This window comes from Protopterus annectens, chromosome 3.part1, assembly GCF_019279795.1.
Source record: "Protopterus annectens isolate FY-2018-M chromosome 3.part1, PAN1.0, whole genome shotgun sequence".
In the NCBI taxonomy this organism is placed as follows: Eukaryota; Metazoa; Chordata; order Ceratodontiformes; family Protopteridae; genus Protopterus; species Protopterus annectens.
The window spans coordinates 68,020,814-68,030,977 of NC_056732.1; the positions used below are offsets into that span (position 1 = coordinate 68,020,814).

The 10,164-nt window shown below is 36.2% G+C and overlaps 1 protein-coding gene across 4 annotated transcripts in view; it reads right to left on the reverse strand.

Annotated features, from left to right (window-relative positions):
* ZHX1 (zinc fingers and homeoboxes 1) overlaps nucleotides 1-8,739 on the reverse strand; it is a 496,423-nt gene extending 487,684 nt beyond the window's left edge. For 2 of the 4 annotated variants that reach the window (XM_044066582.1, XM_044066579.1), the window contains exon 1: nucleotides 8,647-8,735. The gene's annotated coding sequence lies outside the window, so the exon portion shown is untranslated. Of the gene's footprint in view, nucleotides 1-8,646 lie in introns of all 4 variants that reach the window. The other 2 variants (XM_044066580.1, XM_044066581.1) reach the window with 2 other exon arrangements.
* Between the last annotated feature and the right edge of the window lie 1,425 nt (nucleotides 8,740-10,164).

Below are 10,164 nucleotides of genomic sequence, written 5' to 3' on the forward strand. Positions count from 1 at the left end.
TTAGAAACATGGGCAATACTGAACAGAACAAGGGTTAGAGAGCTACAGAATACCCATATTGTTGCAGTTTTGCACAACGGAGGGAAACATAAGGTTAGCAATCAGCCAACTTTTCTTCTGGGAGATTTTAATTTCCCAGATACAAAATGTGAAACACTAACAGGAAATTATTCTTCTGAAACACAGCTAACTTAAATACTTAGAAGTTGAAGTATCAGCTAGACAGAATACTATACTGAACATGGAACATGGTGTTTACTAATGCACCAAAATGACATGACTAAATATTACAGAAACTCTTAGAAGATCTGACCACAGCATGATCACTTTTAAAATAAAATTTCCAATAAAAATCAGCATCAGTTCTAAGAAGTAATCAGTACAATAACACACTTTGACAATTGTTCCTATTAGGAGGGTTAAACTTCATTACTTGTTGACGTACATAGTTTTGGGTGTTTGTATTATGTTAACAGGTTGTGGGGTGTTCTGGGGTGTGTTTGTTTTTTTGTTTGAGGGTTTCATTAAAACAAAACGTCTTGTAAAATATGAAATTCTAAGAAAAACTGTATAAGGGATCTACCTGCCAAAAATTAGTGGGTTCATGTATCACAAAACCTGTCAATATACACTTAAAAAAGGTGTCATATATAATAGGTATGAATAAAGATCATGACGGTGACACTTTCCACATTATCTTAGAATTAGAATGTTCACACAGGTAAAGACAAAAAGGAAAGAATATTTAATTATATTAAGAAATGCAGAGTGCAAACAGCAAAGCTATAGGAGACTCATTTATAAAGACATGAGCATGAGAAGTTGATAAAAAAAGGATTTCAGGATGAATATTCAGCAAAATATCAGGGACAATGGAAAAGAGGAGTACTTTTATTAATTACTAGAGAAGGTCCAAGAGTGATACAAGAGGAAAAAAGATAGTGTAGACTTGTGATAGTAAGGCGCTACTAGCAAGGGATGAGGACTAAGCCGGCATGTATTTATATCTAAAATTGCTATTTCGGAACTTAAGAAAAATTTGCAAGAAATAATCAGCTTTCAGCCAGAAATATTACTTATTGGCGGGGAATGGAATTTGATTTGTAACAATTAGGATGTATTGGGGGGGCTAAAAGGTAAAATATAATACATTTCTTCACAAATCAATTCATTTATGAAAATATTTGGTATGGAAGACATAAATTGAATAGCAGAAACTAGGAGAAAATTCACATATTCCCCAAGATACAGTAATGGCGCTAGATCATACAGAAATTATATTTCATAGGAATGTGTGCATTTGACAGCTTTTACACACATCCAATAACTATTTCAGATTATGCTGCAAATAATAACTAAGATAAAAATGCGGGGAAATGAACTAAAAATGAGACAATGGTGCTTCCGACCCTACCTACTAAAAAGAGAAGGATTTAAAGAATAAGAAATTATTTGGACTTATTAGGGAAGATAAAAAGTACTCCAGAGGCTATGGCTAGCACGTGGGATACAATGAAAGTGCAGTTTAAAAATAGGGCAGAAATAAAAGAAAAACATATATGGTTAGAAGGAATTAAGTATTTTCAAGGGCTGACAAAAGTTAATGGCACAATTCCAGAGTGTTAAAGAGAAAATAAGGGAGTACATTGATAACATGCACAAGTTTAGAAAGATTGCGGATAAGCAACTGTTTTTGGTAACTCCAGAGCACAAAAACTTTTAGATGTTGCCAAAATTGATAGATATAGATAAATATGTTTTTCTGGAGGGAAGGCACCAACATCTCGGGAAAAAAAAAGTTCTGGTGGCTGTAATACCTAAAGATGGTAAAGATCCAGCAGACTCAGCTTCATAAAGGCCCATTTTGACTCTAAACCATGATTCTAAAGTGTTTATGTCTATAATGGTTAAAAGAATGGCAAAGATGTTGCCAAAATTAATAGATATGAATAAATATGATTTTGTGGAGGGAAGGCAACAAAACAATGATGATCCACAGGGAAGCAGAATGCAAGAAAATACTGCTGCTGGTGGGTCTTGATGCAGAGAAAGCATTCGACAGAGTCAGCTGGGATTTTATTTAGGCAATGAAAACATTTGCATTCCCTGATACAATAACAAGGATGGCACAGTAGTGCAGCGGTAGCATTGTCACCTCACAGCAAGAGGTTCTTCAGCTTGATTCTCCACTGGAGTGCCTTGTGTATGGAGTCTGCATGTCCTCCCTGCATTCGTTTGGGTTTCCCCTAAGTGCTCCAGTTTCCTCCCCATTACAAAGATATGCATCTGCAGCACTTCTCCCCTGGCCTCCGCTGAAAACTGACTTTGTTCTAAGTCGAACTTTCCCAGTAAACAACTGTTAAATAAATAAATTAAGTAAATAAATAAATAAAAAATAGGAAAATATACAAGGGATCAGAGGCAAAACTCAATGTGGGAGGGTTTCAATCTAATAAGTTGTGTCCGAACTGAGGAAATAGGCAGTGGTATCCTCTTTCCCCTTTATTATTTGTGTTATATTTAGAATCATTGGCAAAGAAGATAAGGGACTCAAAAATTCAAGGCTATAATTGGTATGGTAATCACAAAATTTTGACATATCTGCAGACAATATTATTTTGTACCTGATAAAAACAGAAAAGGACATCTCAGCGTTGTGAAACATTCTGAGACAGTTCCAAGTTTTTTGGGAAATAAAATTAATGAAGATAAAACAAAGGCCATAGTTGTAAACTATGTACCCACACATGAATTCTGCCATGGCAACTAAAGATACGTAGGAATAAAGTAAATAAAAAAGATAACTCAAAAACTGAGAAACTGGAAGCTCTTTCCTATGGATATGGATAGCAAGAGTCAAACAGTAAAAATGTTTTAGTCCCTTTAGTTTTATACGCAGGTCAGGCATATTTTTACCAACCATAGGTTCATAGATGTGTACTAGACTAATGGCCCTGGAGCATTTACAAGCCTAGCGCATAGAAGTGCCCTGGCATCATGCCGCCCTACGTTAGTTCCCAGTGCCTCTATCAAGTAGAGCCAGTGGAGTGATCCCTGGGGTGAACTTTCTATTACCCATCCACTCATCAAGATTTCTCCTGAAGAAGGTCAGCGAGGTGCTCTGCTTGATAGGTATGGGAAGTCTATTCCAGAGCATGGGCAGGCTCTAGATGAGGAACCTATCCCTCCAGCATGTTCTGTTGATTGTGGTAATGAGGTTGTGGTCTCTGGAGCGTGTGGTGCAGAGGGATTGGGATTTCTTTAGATGCAGCATTTCTAACACAGCTGGGTCAGACATGGCTTTGTAAGTCAAGCAGAGATCGCCTCTAAGCAGGCGATATGAGACAGAGAATAGCTGGGGTCTTTTGAGTCTGTCCGTGTAGGACATGTGTTTAATGTCTATGATCCTGTTCGTGCGGTACTTCTGTGGCCTCTCCAGCTGTTGCAGATGTCTAGTGAGGTACATGCCAAATGGAGCATTATACTCAATGACTGGTCTAATGAGGGAACAGTAGAGAGAAACAATGGCCTCTTTCTTCCTGGATGCAAAACCCTTGGTAATAAGATGTACCACATAGAAGGACTTTCTGACCACATTGGCAATGTGGTGGTCGAAGGGGAGATCGCGTCCCCAGATCTCTTATAACGCCTTCAGTGTTCAGTGCACTCCCATCGATGTGGTAATTAATGGGAACTTAGTTTGTACCAAAGGGGATGATGATGCATTTTTTTGCGTTAAGCTTAAGGCTATGGTTTTGACACCAGTCATTGGTCTCATTGAGGCCTTTCTGTAGGATGTCTGCATCAATTGGGGAGTTAATAATGGCTCCCAGCTTGCAGTCATCTGCAAACTTGGTCAGCCAAGAGTCCCTTTATGTTGGCCTGGACTTCTGAGAAGTAGATGCTGAACAGGAGAGGACCCAGGACCGATTCCTGTAGGACTCCACTTGTGACTGGTCGGCAGTCTGACAGAGTCCGCTACTTTCACACAGTGTTCTATCTGTGAGCTAATTTGTGACCCACCTAGTGATATAGGGGTTGATGCCTAGTTTAGTGAGTTTATCAATAATTCCAGAGTGAGGAATGGTATCAAAGGCCTTGGCCAGATCAAGGTAGGCTGTATGCACTGCCTTACCTTCATCCAGAGCCCTGGTGACTGACTCAAAGAAGCCAACCAGGTTGAGCAGGCACAATCTCCCTTTCACAAAGCCAAATTGCGTGGGGTCTAGAGTTTGGAGATTTCCTATATCTTTGTTAATCAGGTCCATGATGATGCGCTCCATAGCTTTACATATCAGACTTGTCAGGTTGAGGCGATAATTCCCAGGGTCATAGTCGCTCCCCCTTTATGAAGAGGAATGACTGTAGCAGTGTGCCATTTGGTAGGGACAAAGCCTTTTAGAATAATTACATCTATGTATTGGATTGACAATACCACACCTTTGAATTTAAATATTTACAATATATTATTTCCTAAAATACACCAAGAACCTACTAAGGGAGATTTAAAAAGAACTTGCTGTATGGGCTTAGACCACATTTCTAGTTCACAATATGAGAATAGTTCATTTTCAATTTATTACTCAATGAAGGATATGTGCTAAGAGAGAGGAAATAATCACCGACTATTCCTTTCTATAAAGTGGTTCAAATAGTGAGGCTCGTAACAACAGACATCAGTTTAACTTTAATTTGGAGTAAATGTTTTTATGGAATGATTACCAGACTTGATGACTATATTAAAATCTTACGCCCTACATATATATATATATATATATATATATATATATATATATATATATATATATATATATATTAACCAACACGGACTATCAAATGAACATTTAACAATGATACATCTTTTGGAATTTTAGGATACAGTAAGCTTGACTAACAATCATGGATTCAAGGTCATGGAAATTTATTTAGACCTTGCAAATGTTTCTGCTATATTACCCCATAGAGATATTTTGAAAACTATGATTCCTCATAAAATCAAACCATATAAAATAAGTTGGGTGAAATAATTGTTGGCTAGTCAAAAAAAAGGAGGTTCAATTACTTATCCAAATGTTTCATTCCTTTCCAAACTCTAAACTATGCTAGATATAAAAATATGCAGATGAATGAAAAATAGAAAATATTTTATCAGATGCAGAGACATGGGCTAAATGAATATCTAGTGGAAAGTACAAACTGGGCAACCAATTTAGGATTGCAATTTAGTGTTAAGAAGAGTAAATATATATTTGGTAGCAAATATACATGTAATCACCAAGTAACACTGGATAACATGCAGCATGAACAAGTCATTACTATGAAAGAACTTGTGATCACAATCAGTGACATTACCTTTAAAAATCATGCACAAAATACAAGGCATGTGGGAGGGTTAGATAAATATGTCTGCAAGAGGTACAGGAATATTAATATTTATTCAATACTTTAATAAGACATGTGCTGTAGTACAGTTGTTCCTTTTGTATGTATAATCAAACTTAGATAAATTCCTTAAGAGGTTAATTCTGAAAAATTAGACATATCACATACTGTTAAAGGTTGAAATCTGCTGACTTCTTCAGTATTACCTATCCCATATTACAAGAGAAACTTTGATCAGCCTAATGAGTTTTCAATGATGAAGCATACAGAATTACACTAAAACTGCAGACACATACAAGTCACAGGCATGAGAATGCCAAACTTTGCATCTCAGTTAGCATGACAATAAAGAGATAAACTGGAACACACTCCTTCTGGAACTGAAGATGACCAAGACCTTAAATTTTTTAAGTTACGACAGGAGGAATAGATGGGTGACAGCAGTTATAAGTGTAAGCAGTCAGTGCTCCTAGTCAGGCTTAGGACCTGAGCACTTGTTTTAGAAACTATGAACCTGTACACACACTTTAGCATATGGTTTTATTTGACTAATTTGAATTAAACCACATATTCTAGAACAGGGGTTATTTATTTTAAGGGAAATGTTTTCCTGTACTTTTGGGGGATATTATATTTCTGTATGCACACATTCTTGAATTTGCCTTCCTTTAACAGCAAGTACTACAAACTGAATCACAGAAGACCTAATCTGAACTTTCCAACTACTTCTAAACTCAGAGAAATTAACACCTTATTAGAAATTAAACTGCACACAAGTAAACAGGGTTGACAGGTTTACTTAAAAGATATGCTTCAAAGTCTTTAATTACCAATTTTAAAGATTTCATAATTTCAAGTCAAACAAGCCATCCAGAGACTGGCAGCAACACTAACTACAAAGATACCCCCAACTTATAATGTCTGTGCAAATGACAATGTGACACACGAAGTACTTAACAGAAAACCATACTGTCCCTACAGTATGTATTCCAGATTAAGGGCACAATCCCTTGAGTAGCTAAACTTCATGCAAAAGTACATTCCAGCCCCACTTTACTCTTTTATTAGAGCTAATGATAACAATTACCAGAATTTTTCTGTCTTAAGGAATGGATGGCTGAATATTCATAAAAAATGTCAACTCATTATCAAATAACTGAAATTAAATTATGACAATCTGACTTAGACTAGTTTTTCATAGCTTCAGCTTCTTCTGAAACTTGGTGCATCTCTGTAATTGTTAACGCTTTTTTTGTTGCAGTAGATTATAATACAATGTTGCATTATACACTGAAGCCAGAAATACAAACCTACTCAACATCCTTCAAAGTATTTAAAATACGTGCTACCCAAAGCATCGCCAAACTGTATACTGAGAATGACATCCATTACAGTTACAATGCCTACATAAATCTGAAATGTACGTACATATATTTAACCAGTTTAGGGCATCACAGCTATCCTAATCCATGACACGAAAACATCAGACCTACCTAACTGAATAAACAAAGAAACAATGAAGCTACAACTTTGAAAATGAACTGCACAGCAGTAAGGTAAACTACTAAACTTAAGAAGTGAGGAGGTAGAGCTAAGATGGCCAACTGTTAACGGCACCTTTTCAGAGCTCTTCATGATCAAATGTTTAGACAAGAAAATACTTAGATTCCAGAGTTGTTTTTTTACTGAAATCTAATCTTAACAACTTCCTCTAAGCGTATCTGAACTTTGGTGGACTATCTTTCACATTTTCCTGTCAAATCTACTGGAGACTTTTTTCATCACAGAAATGAGCACATCTAAACAATCTGACTCTTGACACTGTCTTGAGAAAGGAAATGCAGCTGAGGACATCCACCCTGCAAGAAGTCTCTTTAAAAATGGATGGTTTCCAACTAAACTTAGAAAACCTAAAGGCGAACTGTTTCAAACAAACAGAAGTTTTTAAAGAATTACTGCAGCAGCACCAAACTAAAATCTCTGATACTGAAACTGCATTATCTGACATCGATGGCAGATTATAGGAAGAGGAACTCCAAACTGACTTTCTTTTAAAACAAAATAAACTGGATGACCTGGAAAAATAGGGAAAGAAGGTATAATGTCAGAATTTTTGGACTTCCTGAGAAAACTGAGGGAGATGACAAGGTTGCATTCCTGAGCAAATGGGTCCCTGAAATTTTAGGCATACAGGAAGGATTTTTGTATGGTATAGAAAGGGCTCACAGAGCCATTGGGAAACCAGTCACTACATCAGCATCATCACCTCCTAGATCTATTGTGGTAAAATTTCTTTCATATATTGACAAAGAGCTTGTCCTTAAAACTGCATGGAGGGAAGCACCATTAAAGTTTAAAGATAGTCAAATAAGATTTGATAATGATTACTCTATGAGAGTTTTAGACATGAGAAAGAAATGTTGCCCCCTTGTCAAACTACTCAAACAAAACAATATAAAAGCACGTTATCTATCCAGCTCGGGTTAAAGTACACCTCTCTAATGAAGTGAGAACCTTTAATAATTTGGATGAAATCTCTTCCTTTACTAAAAACAATGACATCATCTCTGTTCCCGAGAATATGGATTGGAATTCACAAAGCTTAAAAAGATTATCAGAAAAGAATAACTAAACTGAGATGAATAAGAAGAAACAGAAAACTGACACCACACCTCCAAATACTACAAAATTTCTCAAATCATCTAATGCCAAATAATGCATATGTTATGCATGCAATATTTCTTTTCTCACTCTAATTTTCACGCAGTTTATAATTAATGAATGTTTCAGCAACTTCCACTGCTAAAATATATATACATAATAAATTCCAGACTACTTCACTAAATCAACCATTCAAAGTATAATAGGTAAATGACTTTTCTCTTTTATTTTCAGTGTTAATTTAAAGCCTTGTTAGCACTGGGTTTACACACTAATCTCCACTAGATGTCAGTAACTGTCTGTGCTTTCAGTGTAAATAACTAACATTTAAAATGTGCTATTTCTTCCTACAGTGTTTTTTATATACTCAAATATTGTACTTGTTTAGTTTTAGGCTTAAAACTTTATTAATAGTCCTTTTTTCTTTAAAATATGCTTTCTGTAACTAGTAACAATGTTTTACATTCATGGCCATTTTTTCACTTGCAAATACCTCAGATAATTGTGACTACCTTTTTAGAGCTTTTTTAAAATTTACTCAAAGGTTTTTACTTCAAATTGCTCATTAGAATGTTTTTTCAACAAGAGTGAAGCTTTACTCACCTAGAATGCAGGCCTTGAGCCGTTTTAACCACAAATTATCATCCCTGTAATGTGTTGAGTCTTAGAACAGCCCTTTACACAGTCACACAGGAAGTTAAGGGGAATCCTTACTGATGCGCTTCCCTTCACGTCTTTTTAGTATGCTGTACTTGTCAGCAGAGTCTACAGAGTTTTAAAGGGACAGTCCCACGGATTTTTTGTTTTGATCCTGGTCTTTGTTTACATTTTCAGTCTGGGTGTTGGGGGAAGGGTGCTTACAGGAAGCTTCAGAGGTGTTAGTCAGATTCAGTCTCACATTGTAGCTGTACTCACAACACCTCTCAGTGAGGCAAGGGGCATTCATTAGTTTCATTTGTGCTGTTAATCCTCAGAGAAAACTAGCTTTTCAGGAATTTAATAACCTGTCTTGCCACAACCTCTGCAGGAAGGCATATGAGTAATGCAAAGTTAAAACACTGGTAAATACAGTTTTCTGATAATTTCATTTCTTATTTTATTTTGTGTTAATTTCTGAATGCTGTGTAAATACAATAAGTTTATGAGACAAATGCCCAGACTTCTGTAGAAAGCATCTGAATGATTCAATTTTCTAACAGCAGTAGAAACAGTCTTGTCTCTTTTTTTTTCATATTCCATTGTTTCTTGATCCCTGAATACTAGAAAGTCTGATGGTTTACTGACCTACTGGTAGCTCTGTAAAAAAGCATATGTGTGATACAAGGTTCACACATCAGTGTCTTGAATTCCATTCGTTTTCTAGTCTATATTGCCCACATAAACTCCAAAAGCTGCTAATATAACAGGATTTGTGTTAGCATGTGTTTTCTGAAGGATAGGAAGTCTGAACTCAAAAGTATGTTGTTATTCTTTAGTTACTTTGATCCTTGGTGCTTTGACAGAAAGCCATACATTTTATGAGGAACAGGCCAAAAACATCACATGAAAAATGGTTCCTTCTGCAAATGTCTGGAGACTTGAGAGGTATGGCAGATGCAGTCATCTATTTGTTTAATTTTATATTTTATTTTGTGCTGTCCTTGTAGATTTCCTACTATACATGATGCATCTTGCTGACTTGCTCTCTGCATTGTACAATATGATCTTAAGCAGTTTTCTTTCTCTTTGTGCCTTACAACTGTATGCATTTGTGTCTGATTCCACTGTTATATGTAGACAGTAACATAAATGATAAAGTGTGGGTTTGTTACCAATCTGTCTGCAATGGTTGATGAGTGGCTAATTCCCTGTCTGACAGCCTTTAGTTCTGCATGACACTTTTCAAACTGTTGTTGCCATGCCAACTTTATCACATGATGGCAATGTCAGAGCAGTGACACAACTAGTATCCTAAACTGTTCACTACCTTATACTTTTCAACACAAGATAAATAATTTTCCTTCTATGTGTGTTGCCTCCCTTCATATACTGCTTTTGCACAATTATATACAGTGTCACTGTAGGACTGCTGTATCCCCAAATCCCCACAGTGGGACTATTTCTGAAATTGTGAGATTTTGA